At 43.8% G+C, this 16,823-nt stretch overlaps 1 protein-coding gene across 2 annotated transcripts in view; it reads left to right on the top strand.

The window, feature by feature from the left end:
- The window catches only part of ldlrad3 (low density lipoprotein receptor class A domain containing 3), a 118,669-nt gene that overhangs the window by 88,087 nt on the left and 13,759 nt on the right, over window positions 1-16,823 (top strand). The window lies entirely within an intron of this gene.

Below are 16,823 nucleotides of genomic sequence, written 5' to 3'. Positions count from 1 at the left end.
TTGACTCGATCACAATTGCCACAGTAAAGGGAAACGTTGGTAGTCTTAACTAACAGGGAAAACTCTAGAAAGTTGAGTGAAGTTCAATCTCGTGCTTCTCTTTGTGGGCTGATATTTCTTCTGCATTCTGCACACCAGTCCAGGGAGCTCAGGGAGCTGCGCAGCAGTCTCAGTGCTACTGCTCACCCACGCACGTGCACAGCTTAGAGGGAACATTGCCCATGTGGTAATCGACTGCTTGTAAAACAGGCAATTTACCGTTAATCTCTCTCATTTGGTTACATTAATTTCTGTTTATGCATGTATTAATTACAGTAATTTACTGTTCTCATTCTCGGAGTGGAAACATTCACAACCTGCTACACTTATGAGAAACAAGTTGTGGTTTATTTCATAACCATCATTTATGCACTCCATGTGAACAATGAGCATGTGTCTGCTTTCTTTGTCCTGCTCATGTTGACGGAGTGTGCATGCCGATTCAAGCGTAGAAGTACCTGCCCAGCTGGGCTTCTCAGTAATGTTTCTTCACCTCACACAGTATGTCAACAAAGGTCTGTTTTTTTTTAACATCTTTTCAAATTATAATAGTTCCTCACAGTATTTGAAAAAGCTTTCCAATACTCTCTCCCTTGACAATCAGTGTTGCTAATAAATAGGCTATGGACGTGTTGCATGTTTCTATTTTAATGATTGTCAATTTCATCTTCATACTATAGCATAGGTGTCCCCTTCATACTTTCCTTGTCAATTCCTTCATACATTTCCGTTAACCTCTCTGGGATAGGCGGGACAACTGTCGACAACTTCCGGTGAATTTGGAGGACGTGCAATTCAAATAAATAATCATAAACATTATGGATATTAAACATCTAGGTACATACAAGTGTCTTATATCGGTTAAAAGCTTAAATTTGTGTTAATCTAACTGCATTGTCCGATTTACAATAGGCTTTACAGCGAAAGCATGCCATGCGATTGTTTGAGGATGGTGCCCCACATTAAAATATTTTTAAACCAGCACAGGCTTCAGAAAATCACAAATTGCGATTAAATATTCACTTACTTTTTGAAAATCTTCCTCTGATTTGCAATCCAAAGGGTCCCAGCTACAACATGCATGGTCGTTTTGTTAGATAAAATCCTTCTTTATATCCCAAAAGGTCAGTTTATTTGGCGCCATCGATTTGAGTAATCCACTCGTTCAACATGCAGAGAAACGATTCCAAAAAGCTACTGCTAAACTTTGTTAAAACAAGTCAAAATATGTTTCTATTTAATCCTCAGGTACCTTAAAATGTAATTAAACTATAATATTTCATACGGAAAGAAGTATGTTCAATTGAAAAGCAAAATAAGCAAATGCTTATTAAGCAAATGCCTCTTCGTTGCGTGCGCACAGACTGATTTTTAACTCTGACTCCCAGTACCAAAACTCTAAATTCTTCCTCATTTGGGAAGAAACAAGCCTGAAACCTTGAACAAAGACTGTTGACATCTAATGGAAGCAATATGAATTGCAATCTGGGAGCTGGAATTGCATATAACCCATAGCTTTCCATTGTAAGAGCATGGGCTCTTCTTTGGATTTTCTCCTACCATATCAATTGTGTTATAGTCTCATACATTATTTTAACATTTCTATCCAATGGAACCAATTATATGCATATCCTGGCTTCTGGGCCTGAGTAACAGGCAGTTTACTTTGGGCATGTCAGTCAGACAGGAAGTGGAGTGAAATAGACCCTAGCCTAATTAATGTTGTCAATACAAAAATGCAACAGAACCCCCCCCCCCCCCCCCAAACTGGCATTTCTTAATTTGTTGATTCATATTTAAAAGTAATAACCTGAATAATTATGAAATGCCATGATAATAACGAAATGTAATGGCTTGTTTCAAATAGGTTTTTATTAAGAAGCGTATCCATGTAAACAACTGTGCAAACAGAATTGTGATCTCCCCTTTTTTTTCCCCTCTCCCCTATATCTACCACTACATACTGTCTGTCTAAGAACCCCTTGAAGCTGGCTTCTGAATCCTTGGGTTCAGAAGTTTTGGACACAGAATTTTCTCTCCTTCCTCCTAGTAAAAACTTCTGAGAGCCTCTTTTGAACTCCAGAGAAGCACTACGTCTACAGAGTATAATCTATATATTTAATATCGCCTTCCTCTGTGTGAGAGGAGATTCACAGCTGCATCTTCTGCTTTGCATAACCATTATGCATGAGAAACCTGGATCCCAGGGCCAGCCGTCTACACCAGCTCATAAACAGACGTCATTTACACAGATTTGTGTGTACACTGACGATATATAACACTCATTTCCACCTCACCATTAGAGTCCACAGTAAAGCACACATTAGGACCTGCCGTCACGCTGATATATAAACTGAATCCAGAATGTCAGTGTGATTACAGATTCATGGGCTGTGTTCATCGCTGGTGGTATCCCTTTACTTTTAATGGCTTATCAGCCTCCATATCCCCCATTGATTTCTGCTGGAATTTGGGCCAGAGAATAGGCGCTATAGATTAAAATAACAAGTTAATCCTAGGGAGTTTTGGGTGTGTGTGTGTGTGTGCGCGCGCATACATACGTCTCCAGGATGGTGTAAGTGTGTGTGTGTGTGCGCGCGTACGTACGTCTTCAGGATGGTGGAGGTATAAGTGTGTGTGTGTGGCGTGTGTGTGTGTGCAGTGTGTGTGTGTGTGTGTGTATGCGGCGTGTGTGTGTGTGCGGCGTGTGTGTGTGCATGCGGGCATCTGTGTGTAAGGTGTGGGTCTGTCTTGCGCCGTCATTACCACAGAAGGCGAGGACAGAGGGAGAATGCCGTGGGAGTAAGCGTAAAATGGTGGAGGGGAATGGGGGAGTGGAATATAATAGTGCTAGTTTATCAGAGCCAACACTCAGTGGACAGAGCAGAATAGAAGAGGTTGGACACGCTACTGCCCAGGGAGTTCAACTAGTTCAACTTTCAGTGTGTGTGTGTGTGTGTGTGTGTGTGTGTGTGTGTGTGTGTGTGTGTGTGTGTGTGTGTGTGTGTGTGTGTGTGTGTGTGTGTGTGTGTGTGTACCCACGTTTCTCTTCCCTCTTTTGTTGTTCTCCTCTCCCCCCTCCCCTCCCTGTTCCTCCATTAGAAGTAGCCCGCTAACCTAGGGGTCTTCATTATTCTATTGCCCAGGGAGCCTCTCCCAGGCAAACCGGCGACCCAGGGACCCCCATCATATGTTAGCAAAAAAACATTTTGAATAGATTTGGTAGATAGTTTTTCATTATTTTGACCTCCCCACATTATAATTGGAAGAGGAAGTGTAAACTCCTATTAGCTAAAATGGAAACTCAAAACACATTTTCGCTAAGAGCAGCTGTTTAGCTGGTTTAACAAAGGTTAGCCATGTGTTGGCAAAAATGTCCAAGTCAAGAAACCTTACCAGCAGCCAGCGGCTATGTTACCTACTCCAGTGAGTACAATTGGCTCCAATGAGTGTAATTTGCTCAATATTAGGAGTTAAGAAATAAAGTTGACATCATTACAAATAGTATATTCTCCTCTTTTCTACTGTAGGTATGTCATAAAAAAAATGTGTTTATTTTGTTGTTGCTAGCAATATTCATAAAAACATTGGGGGGGGGGGGCTGCAGACACCCATGCTGAATACCCCTGCTCTAACCTATACCATGGCTGAGCGTCAGTGTAAGGGCCTAACTGTCTTGGCCATGGCCAGAAAGAGCCCTCCCCCTGCACTTGTGTCTGTATGAATCCCCATGTCATTAAACGATGGCCAGCCATTCCACTCTGTCTGAGCTCCCCAAAATTAACAACCTTTCTCTGCTACATCCAACCCCATTCAGTCACCATGACGATGGTGGTCAACTGGTACAACCTCCACCCACGGACATGAAGAGGAATTCCAGTCGGGGCATAAGCTTTACTGTTACTAATACCCATAGCCCCTCTCTAGTGTGTGTCGGTGTGTGCGTGTGCATGAGCAGAGCCTGCTCTTCCGTACCCATTATCTGTGTTTGAATAGGGCTCAGGAACCACTCCACTGTGCCTCCTCTCCCCTCAGCCTGTTCTTTACATAACCATCTCAACCTCTTGGCCAGAACGTAATTGCTGAAGAGAACGTGTTATCAAGTAACTCAAGACACATGGAATAATTAGACCTTGCCCGCGTTTGTAACGGTTGTCCTCCTCCTCTTCGTCCGAAGAGGAGGAGTAGGGATTGGACCAAAGCGCAGCGTTGTGATATGACATAATTATATTTATTAAAGTAAAGACGAAACACGAAAATACTTCAACAAACTACAAAACAAATAAACGTAGACAGACCTGAACTAGAGAACTTACATATACACGAAGAACGCATGAACAGGTACAGACTACACAAACGAAACAGTCCCGTGTGGTGCACAGACACAAACACGGAAGACAACCACCCACAAACAAACAGTCTGAACAGCCTACCTTTATATGGTTCTCAATCAGAGGAAACGTCAAACACCTGTCCCTGATTGAGAACCATATAAGGCTAATTACCAATGACCTAAACATAGAAACACAAAACATAGAATGCCCACCCCAACTCACGCCCTGACCAACTAAACACATACAAAAACAAGAGAAAACAGGTCAGGAACGTGACAGCGTTGTTATAATGTTGAAACACTTCTGCATGCGTAGTAAGGAAGCTCGCCATTAGTTCAGACCTCTTTAGCCTAGGTGGTATGCAAAAAACTTTTTCTGCCATTTAATAAAATGTTTCATTAAGAGGAATTAATGGATTAGAGTGAAGAGGTGTGATCCACATGACTTCATTCTCCTGGGCAGCAGGGTTGATGATGAATGTGTTAAAAATAGACCTACTCTAAGAGGTAGTGATGTGCCCAGAAGGCCATTTCACCAGCACACTATTTTTATCATATCATTACTTTACCTGGGTGACATGCCTAATGCGCTCATCCATAAGCAGCAGAGTAGCTTCAGAAGGTCATATAGAATAGGCTATCACAAGTCAAACAGGCTGAAAAACTTTTAATCACTGGGAGGTAATGCCAGAGTCTGTCATTGTCTTACGTCAGATAGCGCGTTGATTCCATCTGCACTGTTCTGTCTCGAATTTCACAAATGGTAATGAGATAGATCTAAAGTAGTTTGGCTAAAAATATTACATCGGTGACATACACCGCTGAACCCCATTTCTGCCTCAAAACAGTCTAAATGAATCTAAGCTACTGTAGAACAATACATCATTCAACAATGTGTACTTTTTGTCTGTTGAGGACGTCTTAGTCCCACCCTTTTATATCTAGCTAAGGATTTTGTGTTTCATGGAGCAGTATTTCTGACGTTAGACAATGGGAACGTAGCTTCAGTGACTGGCTCATAGCTTGCTAGCTGAGCCAGTCACTGAAATGATGCTAACCAACCAGCTACCTACTTAGTGCATTACACACAATGTAGAATGCTTCCAACAAACGCTAGCTTGTAAGCTACTGTAGTAGTGCTAATGCTAACATTATTAAGAGTTTTCATGAAGCAGCTGTTCTGCCGCGAGTCATTGCAGTAGCCTCCTGAGTCAGCTGCTGTACTCAGTTGACCCAACAATACAAAGATGCATGTTAGCGTTAGTGGAGAAACATGCTGATTTACAGACTGATTTCTGTCCCTCCTAATTTTGGGGCTGCATGTCTACAACTTCAGGATATTTTAAACAGGCTAACCAAGCTTTTTATGTCATTAACTGAAGGTAGAGCTAGCTAGATAACTAACGTTACCTATGTCAGTAAACTAGCAGCAAACGTTAGCTAAGCAGCTGATCAAGTCACGTTGGTGACCGACGTCCTTGCACAGAATTTGTGCAGGAGCTAGCCACCGCTTAGTTTTTTATTTTCGCACAATTGCAAAATCACTGTAATAACGTTTTTAATAATTTAGTTATTCTGTCTATTTCATGGAGAGTCATAAGAGAGCGCAGTGATAAAAAAAAAAAAATAGGAACTATGTTTTCGTTCTGGAATATTTAAAATTTGAATATGAGTTCCACGACCTGTAAGGCAGATCGGTTGAGAGACATGCTTTGCCTAGGATTGACGCCATCTAACGTAAGATACAGGTTGTGTTTGGGCAATAAGACTAACGTAGCCGACTGTAGACGATAGTCGGTGTGTGAAGTTGGGGGAGCTGCGTCTGCGACAGTCGAAAGTCGGACACTGTAGAGGTTTTTCAACAGCAAGGCTCAGTTCAACATGGCAGTTCCAACATACAGTAGCTGCTATTGTTTTTAGGGACACCATGGAGAGGAGCTAGTGAATCCATCAATGTTAATGAATATGAGTTAATAAGCATGATGCATTGGGTTGTAGTGGGGTAAATATTGTCATATTATATATAGCGTACCTCACAACGGACCTGTGATAAGACTATGCAATTAATATGACAACTCATTCCATAAAGATGATTCAACAACATGCAAGCAGGACTATTGTTCAGTTACAGGAATAAACTACCAAGAAAGGTTTGAGAGTTGTCTATGAAAGGCAAATAGATTTAATTACATTGTAAAATTCAATAAATTCACATACAAAGCACAAGTTTAAGTTACAAAGCATTAACAATAATTACAATATATGCATGATCAGAGAGGGAGAGAGAGATACAAAGAAACCATGGCTTGGTAGCCTAGTGGTTAGAGGGTTGGGCCATTAACCTAAGATTCAAGCAGACAAGGTAAAAAAAAATATGTCATTCTGCCCCTGAACAAGGCAGTTAACGCACTGTTCCTGGGCCGTCATTGTAAATAAGAATGTGTTCTTAACTGACTTGCCTAGTTAAATAAAATAAAAAATAAAATGGGCCATAGCTCATTGGAGAGAGAGTGAAGAGACAGAGTATATCTCACCACAGCAGGTCAGGAACAAAGAGAGAAAGAGACAATGAATTTAAGCCCCTTTTATAACATTTGACCATGTTTGGATTCAAAATCTGAGTCATTGACCAATAGAATACTCTAAAAGTGAACTTCCAATCAGATATCAGACCTACAAGATGTAAAAGCAAAAGCATCAATTGGTTCACAGAGATGTGACGAGGGGGTTGGTGAGATAATGCAGCATTCCTAAGACAACACAAAGGAAATCCTTGCATACAGTGTGGACAGTCACTTAGGAGGCTGGGCCCATCACTACAAGGTCATGTTTATGTATTTATGTTTGTCTCTCTCTCTCTCGCCAATGTGTTTGTATTGTGCCATTGGCATTATGACTGGCAGAGTTGGATTACTGTTAATAGGCTAATACTAATGGATGTTGTGTCCTGACAACACAATACTGTGAGCATATGTTGTAGGTGTGCAGACAGGGAGGAGTGTGTGGGTATGGAGCTAAGTGTCTGAATCGTTCAGGGTGTATGTGGAGGTGTAAGTGTTCGTATCCATCAGGGAGCTGTGTGTGTGTGTGTGTGTGTGTGTGTGTGTGTGTGTGTGTGTGTGTGTGTGTGTGTGTGTGTGTGTGTGTGTGTGTGTGTGTGTGTGTGTGTGTGTGTGTGTGTGTGTGTGTGTGTGTATCCGTCAGGGAAATGCAGGAGGAAAAAGGCTTGACTAGAGCGAGACCAAAGCGTGCCCAGGAGAGCGGGAAGAGTGATTGTGTGTCGGAGAACGATAGAGAGATAGAAATGCGAGAGGAGGAGGGTGGGGGAGAATGAGATAGAATATGGGATGAAAAAGAGTGGAATGTGAGGGAGATGAAAGCAAGGGAGCGGCAGAGAGCCGGAGAGAGAGCTGGGAGGGGAGAGAAAGAATAGGGAGTTGATGGAGATGTACAAAATATAACCCTCCGGATTCATTGTGTAGAGAGCGATAGATAGATGGGGAGAGAGAGAGAGCGAGAGAGAGAAGTTTGGTTTAAGGAAAGCTTTGACTATGTACACACTCAGTGAGCATAGCCTTGCAATTGAAAAAGGCCTCCATAGACAGACCTGGCTCTCAAGAGAAGACAGTGTATGTGCACACTGCCCACAAAATTAGGTGGAAACTGAGCTGCACTTCCTAACCTCCTGCCAAATATATGACCTTATTAGAGACACATATTTCCCTCAGATTACACAGACCCACAAAGAATTTGAAAACAAATCCAATTTTGATAAACTCCAATATCTATAGGGTGAAATACCACAGCAATATTTGTGACCTGTTGCCACAAGAAAGGGCCACCAGTGAAGAACAAACCCCAACACACTTTTGTTTATTATCTTGTTCACTTGCTTTGGCAATATTAACCTATGTTTCCCATGCCAATAAATTGAATTGAAATTGAGAAAGAGTCGGTGAGAATGCGGAGGAAAAGGTGGGAGACAGACAGGGAAGTTGAAGAAAGATGAGGAAGGAGAACGAATTAGGAGAGACTGATAGTTTGTCTGATAGAGAGTGTGATTTTGGGCTGTGTCCCTGAGGCCCAGAGAGTGAATAGGAGAGCAGGATTAGTCCCTGCATGCAACGCTGCTTTCATTAATGGTAATTACTGAGCTCAACTGGACTCGCTCTCTCCTTCTCCGCTCTCTCTCCCCCTCTCTTTCTGTGGACAAGGTTAAAACGCATTTGGAGGGCACACGTGTCTCTCTGTACATTACTAGACTATAGCATGTGTGGTATACACACAGTATAAACAGGTCAGGTGTGTTGATAGGTGATGACAAACGCACACACAATACAATACAACTTTACTGTCCATAGTTACAGCGAACAACAGAAATGTGTCTTCTGCTCTCTTCATTTCTCCCCCCCCCCCCCCCCCCCCCCAACACATACACCTCTTATGTTCTGATCCCTGTTTGCCAGTGGGGGCCTGTATGCATCATGACTCACTTTTCACCCTACTCCCTCCTCCCCCCTCTGCTCTTCTCCTCTCCTCTAGCAGTCTGTGTTCACTGGGAAAACTTGTATACGATGCTTGAAATGCTAATTCTGCTCTGCTCCTGGTGGTTTTTATCCTCTCTCTATGTTCTCTCTCTTTTTCTTCTCTAGTGTCTCTGTGGGGTAGGATTCTTTGGACTCCTACACGCTAGAGGCGTGGAGAGAGAAAATCAGAAAGAGACTTTCTCTCTCTGAGTATGTGTTACCTTTGGCCTCTCTCTCCTGAGATCCTTTGTATAGTGGTGTGTTGTAGTGTGGCTGTGTTGTATTGTGGCTGTGCTGTCAGCCTGGTCACTAGAAACATCCGTCGATTTTGGATGGTTGAAGAGGGCCTAAAGATGTCGATATATGCCTTCCTTGGCGCTCACCCCCCCAAAAAGCTGCGTGCAGGGACTATTGTGGCTTATTATCATATCGAACAACAGAGCCATCACTAAGAATGAAAACAATGCAGCTGTGTGTGTGATTATGAGTGTCTGTATGTGATCAAATGTGTGTGTTTATATGTGGAGCAGCTGTGTGTGCGCGCGCATGCGTGGGAGAGGGAGGGAGGGAGGGAGGGAGGGAGGGAGGGAGAGAGGGAGAGAGGGAGAGAGGGAGAGAGGGAGAGAGGGAGAGAGAGAGACTCAGGCCCCCCACTGGCAGGCCCCATGCTTTTATCTAGCTCCGCAGCTCTCTCACATACACCCATACATAATTCATTGTGCAAGCATTGATCTTAATTGGTTCCGTTTTGACTGTCCCTCCTCCAGTGTCAAATGTTCCTGGTAAGCAGGCAGCACTCTGGGCTTTGGGTAGCCAGGAGAGCGGCGTTCAATAGCATTTTCTCTGTGTTGCGTTTCCTGATTGACCGTTGTTCTCTCGTGGGGGAGGGGTTGCTATTTCCAGGCGCACTTGATTTACAGTCAAATGCAAATTAGCTGAGAGAGTGAGAAAGAGAGAGAGAGGCTAATTACTGGGTAAGGAAAGGCATAAAAACAAAGATACTGAAGGAGAGGGAGTAAAGGAGGGAATAGATGGAGGAAGGAATGCTTGATCAAGATAGCCAAGAGTGCAGTGGAGAGTATAACCCGGGCCCCCCACTTGCAGCACCCTCAAATGCTGCCCCAGCACCTCACACAGGAGTCTCAGAGAATGGACACCTCACCCAGACCAGCCAGACACCCTCCCGAAGGACCTGCACTGAGAGAACCCACGCTAAGAGGACCTACAACCAGACCACAGCATCACCAGCCCCACCCCATCCAGCTGAGACCCCCCCCAAGCAAACCCTGGCCACACTCTATATAGGCCTCCCCAGATCCCACCTACGCCCCTTCTGCCCCCCGCCCCTGCAGCAAGGACCTCAACATGACAGCAGCACATACACTGCCGTTCAAAAGTTTGGGGTCACTTAGAAATGTCCTTGTTTTTGAAAGAAAAGCTATTATTTTGTCCATTAAAATAACATAAAATTCATAAAAAATACAGTGTAGACAGTGTTAATGTTGTAAATGACTATCGTAGCTGGAAACTGCAGATTTTTTAGGCGTACAGAGGCCCATTATCAGCAACCATCACTCCTGTGTTCCAATGGCACGTTGTGTTAGCCTTTTGCAATTATGTTAGCACAGCTGGAAACTGTTGTCTGATTAAAGAAGCAATAAAACTGGCCTTCTTTAGACTAGTTGAGTATCTGGAGCATCAGCATTTGTGGGTTCGATTACAGGCTCAACATTTCCAGGAACAAATAACTTTCTTCTGAAACTCGTCAGTCTATTCTTGTTCTGAGAAAAGAAGGCTATTCCATGCGAGAAATTGCCAAGAAACTGAAGATCTCGTACAACGCTGTGTACTACTCCCTTCACAGAACGGCGCAAACTGTCTCTAACCAGAATAGAAAGAGGAGTGGGAGGCCCCGGTGCACAACTGAGCAAGAGGACAAGTTCATTAGAGTGTCTAGTTTGAGAAACAGACGCCTCACAAGTCAAAGAGAAGAAGGACAGCATCCCAGAGTTGCCTCTTCACTGTTGATGTTGAGACTGGTGTTTTGCTGGGTACTATTTAATGAATCTGCCAGTTGTGGACTTTTTTAGGGCCTTTCTCTGACACCGCCTGGTAAAGAGGTCCTGGATGGCAGGAAGCTTGGCCCCGGTGATGTACTGGGCCGTACGCACTACAATCGGGTCGGAGGCCGAGCAGTTGCCATACCAGGCAGTGATGCAACCCGTCAGGATGCTCTCGATGGTGCAGCTGTAAAGCCTTTTGAGGATCTGAGGACCCATGCCAAATCTTTTCAGTCTCTTGAGGGAGAATAGGTTTTGTCGTGCCCTCTTCACGACTGTCTTGGTGTGCTTGGACCATGTTAGTTTGTTGGTGATGTGGACGCCAAGGAACTTGAAGCTCTCAACCTGCTCCACTACAGCCCCGTCGATGAGAATGGGGGAGTGCTCGGTCCTCCTTTTCCTGTAGTCCAAAATCATCATCTTTGTCTTGATCATGTAGAGGGAGAGGTTGTTGTCCTTGCACCACACGGCCAGGTCTCTGACCTCCTCCCTATAGGCTGTCTCATCGTTGTCTGTGATCAGGCCTACCACTGTTGTGTCATCAGAAAAATTAATGATGGTGTTGGAGTCGTGCCTGGCCGTGCAGTCATGAGTGAACAGGGAGTACAGGAGGAGACTGAGCACTCAGCCCTGAGGGGCCCCCGTGTTGAGGATCAGTGTGGCGGATGTGTTATTACCTACCCTTACCACCTGGGGGCGGCCCGTCAGGAAGTCCAGGATCCAGTTGCAGAGGGAGGTGTTTAGTCCCAGGATCCTTAGCTTAGTGATGAACTTTGAGGGCACTATGGTGTTGAACGCTGAGCTGTAGTTAATGAATAGCATTCTCACATAGGTGTTCCTTTTGTCCAGGTGTAAAAGGGCAGTGTGGAGTGCAATAGAGATTGCATCATCTGTGGATCTGTTGGTGCGGTATGCAAGTTGGAGTGGGTCTAGGGTTTCTGGGATAATGGGATAATGGTGTTGATGTGAGCCATGACCAGCCTTTCAAAGCATTTCATGGCTACAGACGTGAGTGCTACAGGTTGGTAGTCATTTAGGCAGGTTACCTTAGTGTTATTGGGCACAGGTACTATGGTGGTCTGCTTGAAACATGTTGGTATTAGGGAGAGGTTGAAAATGTCAGTGAAGACACTTGCCAGTTGGTCAGCGCATGCTCGGAGTACACGTCCTGGTAATCGGTCTGGCCCTGTGGCCTTGTGAATGTTAACCTGTTTAAAGGTCTTACTCACATCGGCTGCGGAGTGCGTGATCACACTGTCGTCCGGAACAGCTGATGCTCTCATGCATGTTTCAGTGTTACTTGCCTCGAAGCGAGCATAGAAGTTATTTAGCTTGTCTGGTAGGCTCGTGTCAGTGGGCAGCTCTCGACTGTGCTTCCATTCATAGTCTGTAATAGTTTGCAAGCCCTGCCACATCCGATGAGCGTTGGAGCCGGTGTAGTACGATTCAATCTTAGTCCTGTATTGACACTTTGCCTGTTTGATGGTTCGTCGGAGGGCATAGCAGGATTTCTTATAAGCTTTCGGTTTTGTGTCCCGCTCCTTGAAAGCGGCAGCTCTATCCTTTAGTTCAATGTGAATGTTGCCTGTAATCTATGGTTTCTGGTTGGGATATGTACGTACAGTCACTGTGGGGACGACGTCCTCGATGCACTTATTGATAAAGCCAGTGACTGATGTGGTGTACTCCACAATGCCATCGGAAGAATCTCGGAAAATATTCCAGTCTGTGCTAGCAAAACAGTCCCATAGTTTAGCATCTGCTTCATCTGACCACTTTTTTATATACCGAGTCACTGGTGCTTCCTGCTGTAATTTTTGCTTGTACGCAGGAATCAGGAGGATAGAATTATGGTCAGATTTGCCAAATGGAGGGCGAGGGAGAGCTTTGTATGCGTCTCTGTGTGTGGGGTAGAGGTGGTCTAGAATTATTTTCCTTCTGGTTGCACATTTAACATGCTGATAGAAATCAAGTAAAACTGATTTAAGTTTCCCTGCTTTAAAGTCCCCGGCCACTAGGAGCACCACCTCTGGATGAACGTTTTCCTATATGCTTATGGCAGTATACAGCTCTTTGAGTGCGGTTTTAGTGCCAGCATCAGTCTGTGATGGTATGTAGACAGCTATGAAAAATACAGATGAAAACTGTCTAAGTAGATAGTGTGGTCCACAGCTTATCATGAGATACTCTACCTCAGGCGAGCAAAATCTAGATTCTTCCTTAGATATCGTGCACCAGCTGTTGTTTAAATAAATGCATAGGCCCCCGTCTTACCAGAGGCTACTGTTCTGTCTTGCCGGTAGAGTGTATAATCCACCAGCTGTAAGTTCTTAATGTCGTCATTCAGCCACGACTCAGTGAAACATAAGATATTACAGTTTTTAATGTCCCGTTGGTAAACTCAGCAAAAAAATAAATTTTCCTTTTTCAGGACCCTGTCTTTCAAAGATAATTTATTAAAATCCTTATAACTTCACAGATCTTCATTGGGTTTCTTCACAAAGGGTTTAAACACTGTTTCCCAACAATTAATGAATATGCACCTTTGGAACGGTCGTTAAGACACTAACAGCTTACAGACGGTAGGCAATTAAGGTCACAGTTATGAAAACATTCTACTGACTCTGAAAAACACCAAAAGAAAGATGCCCAGTGTCCCTGCTCATCTGCGTGAACGTGCCTTAGGCATGCTGCAAGGAGGCATGAGGACTGCAGATGTGGCCAGGGCAATACATTGCAATGTCCGTAGTGTGAGACGCCTAAGACAGCGCTACAGGGAGACAGGACGGACAGCTGATCGTCCTCGCAGTGGCAAACCACGTCACAGCAAGAACTGGCAAATCTGCACAAAGATGCACTGCAGTACTTAATGCAGCTGGGGGCCACACCAGATACTGACTGTTACTTTTGATTTTGACCCCCCCTTTGTTCAGGGACACATTATTCAATTTCTGTTAGTCACATGTCTGTGGAACTTGTTCAGTTTATGTCTCAGTTGTTGAATCTCGTTATGTTCATACAAATATTTACACATTAACGTTAAGTTGACAGTGAGAGGACGTTTCTTTTTTTGCTGAGTTTAGGATAAACGGGCTTTCAGTTCATCCCATTTATTTTCCAGCCATTGAACATTAGCTAGCAGGACGGAAGGCAAGGGCAGATTAGCCACTCGTCGCCTGATCCTCACAAAGCACCCTGATCTCTTTCCGCAAAATCTGCATTTCCTTCTCCAGCGAATAACGGGGATCTGGGCCTGGTTGGGTGTCTGTATTATATCCCTCCCATCCGACTCATTGAAGAAGAACTCTTCGTCCAGTTTGAGGTGAGCAATCGCAGTTCTGATGTCCGGAAGCTCTTTTTGGTCATAAGAGACGGTAGCAGTAACATTATGTACAAAACAAGTTACAAACAACGCAAAAAAACAAACAAAATAGCATGGTTGGTGACGAGCCGATAAGACAGCAGCCTTCCCCTCCGGCGCATCACCCTACCTTTTTTTTAAGGTATCAATAGCATAAACTTGCTATTGAGAAAGGCCGCTGTAGGCAGACCTGGCTCTCAAGAGAAGACAGGCTTTGTGCACACTGCCCACAAAATTAGGTGGAAACTGAGCTTCAAAATCGAATTTTGAAACTCCAATATCTATTAGGTGAAATATCACAGTGTGCAACCACAGCAGAAAGATTTGTGACCTTTAGCCACAAGAAAAGTGCAACCAGTGAAGATTTATTTTCCCTTTTGTAACTATTTCTACATCGTTATAACACTGTACATAGCCATAATATGACATTTGAAATGCCTTTATTCTTTTGGAACTTTTGTGTAATGTTTACTATAAAAAATATGTATTGCTTAACATATGTTTCCATGCCAATAAAGCTCCTATGAGAAAGAGAGAGAGGTATGTGAACAGACAGACTTGACAATGCAACGAGGGAATCTTGCTACATCCCAAGAGCCACCTTGCCTTCTCTTCCATCCAGGCAGAGCTGAGTAGAGCCATATACAGTTGAAGTCGGAAGTTCACATACATTTAGGTTGGAGGCATTAAAACTCGTTTTTCAACCACTCCACGATTTCTTGTTAACAAACTATAGTTTTGGCAAGTCGGTTAGGACATATACTTTGTGCATGACACAAGTAATTTTCCAACAATTGTTTGCAGACAGATTATTTCACTTATAATTCACTGTATCACAATTCCAGTGGGTCAGAAGTTTACATACACTAAGTTGACTATGCCTTTAAACAGCTTGGAAAATTCTAGAAAATGATGTCATGGCTTTAGAAGCTTCTGATAGGCTAATTTACATCATTTGAGTCAATTGGAGGTGTGCCTGTGGATGTATTTCAAGGCCTATCTTCAAACTCAGTGCCTCTTTGCTTGACATCATGGGAAAATCAAAAGAAATCTGCCAAGACCTCAGAAAACAAATTGTAGACCTCCACAAGTCTGGTTCATCCATGGGAGCAATTTCCAAACGCATGAAGGTACCACGTTAATCTGTACAAACAATAGTATGCAAGTATAAACACCATGGGACCACACAGCCGTCATACCGCTCAGGAAGGAAACGCATTCTGTCTCCTAGAGATGAACGTACTTTGGTGCGAAAAGTGCACATCAATCCCAGAATAACAGCAAAGGACCTTGTGAAGATGCTGGAGGAAACAAGTACAAAAGTATCTGTATCCACCGTCAAACAAGTCCTATATCGACATAACCTGAAAGGCCGCTCAGCAAAGAAAAAGCCTCTGCTCCAAAACCTCCATAAAAAAAGCCAGACTACGGTTTGCAACTGCACATGGGAACAAAGATCATACTTTTTGGAGAAATGGCCTCTGGTCTGATGAAACAAAAATAGAACTGTTTGGACATAATGACATCGTTATGTTTGGAGGAAAAAGGGGGAGGCTTGCAATCCGAAGAACACCATCCCAACCGTGAAGCACGGGGGTGATAGCATCATGTTGTGGGGGTGCTTTGCTGCAGGAGGGACTGGTGCACTTCACAAAATAGATGGCATCATGAGGCAGGAAAATTATGTGGATATAGTGAAGCAACATCTCAAGACATCAGTCAGGAAGTTAAAGCTTGGTCGCAAATGGGTCTTCCAAATGGACAATGACCCCAAGCATACTTCCAAAGTTGTAGCAAAATGGTTTAAGGACAACAACGTCAAGGTATTGGACTGGCCATCACAAAGCCCTGACATCAATCCTACAGAATATATGTGGGCAGAACTGAAAAAGCATGTGTGAGCAAGGAGGCCTACAAACCTGATTCAGTTACACCAGCTCTGTCAGGAGGAATGGCCCAAAATTCACCCAACTTATTGTGGGAGGCTTGTGGAAGGCTACCCAAAACATTTGACCCAAGTTAAACAATTTAAAGGCAATGCTACCAAATGCTAATTGAGTGTTTGTAAACTTCTGACCCACTGGGAATGTGATGAAAGAAATAAAAGCTGAAATAAAAACTGAGTTTAAATGTATTTGACTAAGGTGTATGTAAACTTCTGACTTCAACTGTATCTGCAGTAGTGTGGTCCATAGATATGGGCTGTGTTGTGGACAGTGATAAGACCAACGCCCTCTCCCGTCCGTAGGGCTGGACAGGCCCAGTGTTTGAGGAGAGGGGATTCGATACAATGATCTGCATCTGAAACCTTGGTGCATTTCAGAACCAAGGGTAGTGTCTGTGTGTGTGTGCATGTGTGGGTAATATGCATGTTTATCTGTCTGTAGTCCTTGCATGTACTGCATGTGTGTATTGGCCAAACAGGATGGATGTATGTTACTCTGATCGACTCACCAGGAGCCAGCCTCCCTCCCTCCGGTCTTCCCTCCCTTCCAGTCCACTCT

Source organism: Salvelinus namaycush, chromosome 9 (assembly GCF_016432855.1).
Source record: "Salvelinus namaycush isolate Seneca chromosome 9, SaNama_1.0, whole genome shotgun sequence".
Classification (NCBI taxonomy): domain Eukaryota; kingdom Metazoa; phylum Chordata; class Actinopteri; order Salmoniformes; family Salmonidae; genus Salvelinus; species Salvelinus namaycush.
Note: the sequence above shows the minus strand (reverse complement) of the source record. Positions and strands in the feature narration are given on the sequence as shown.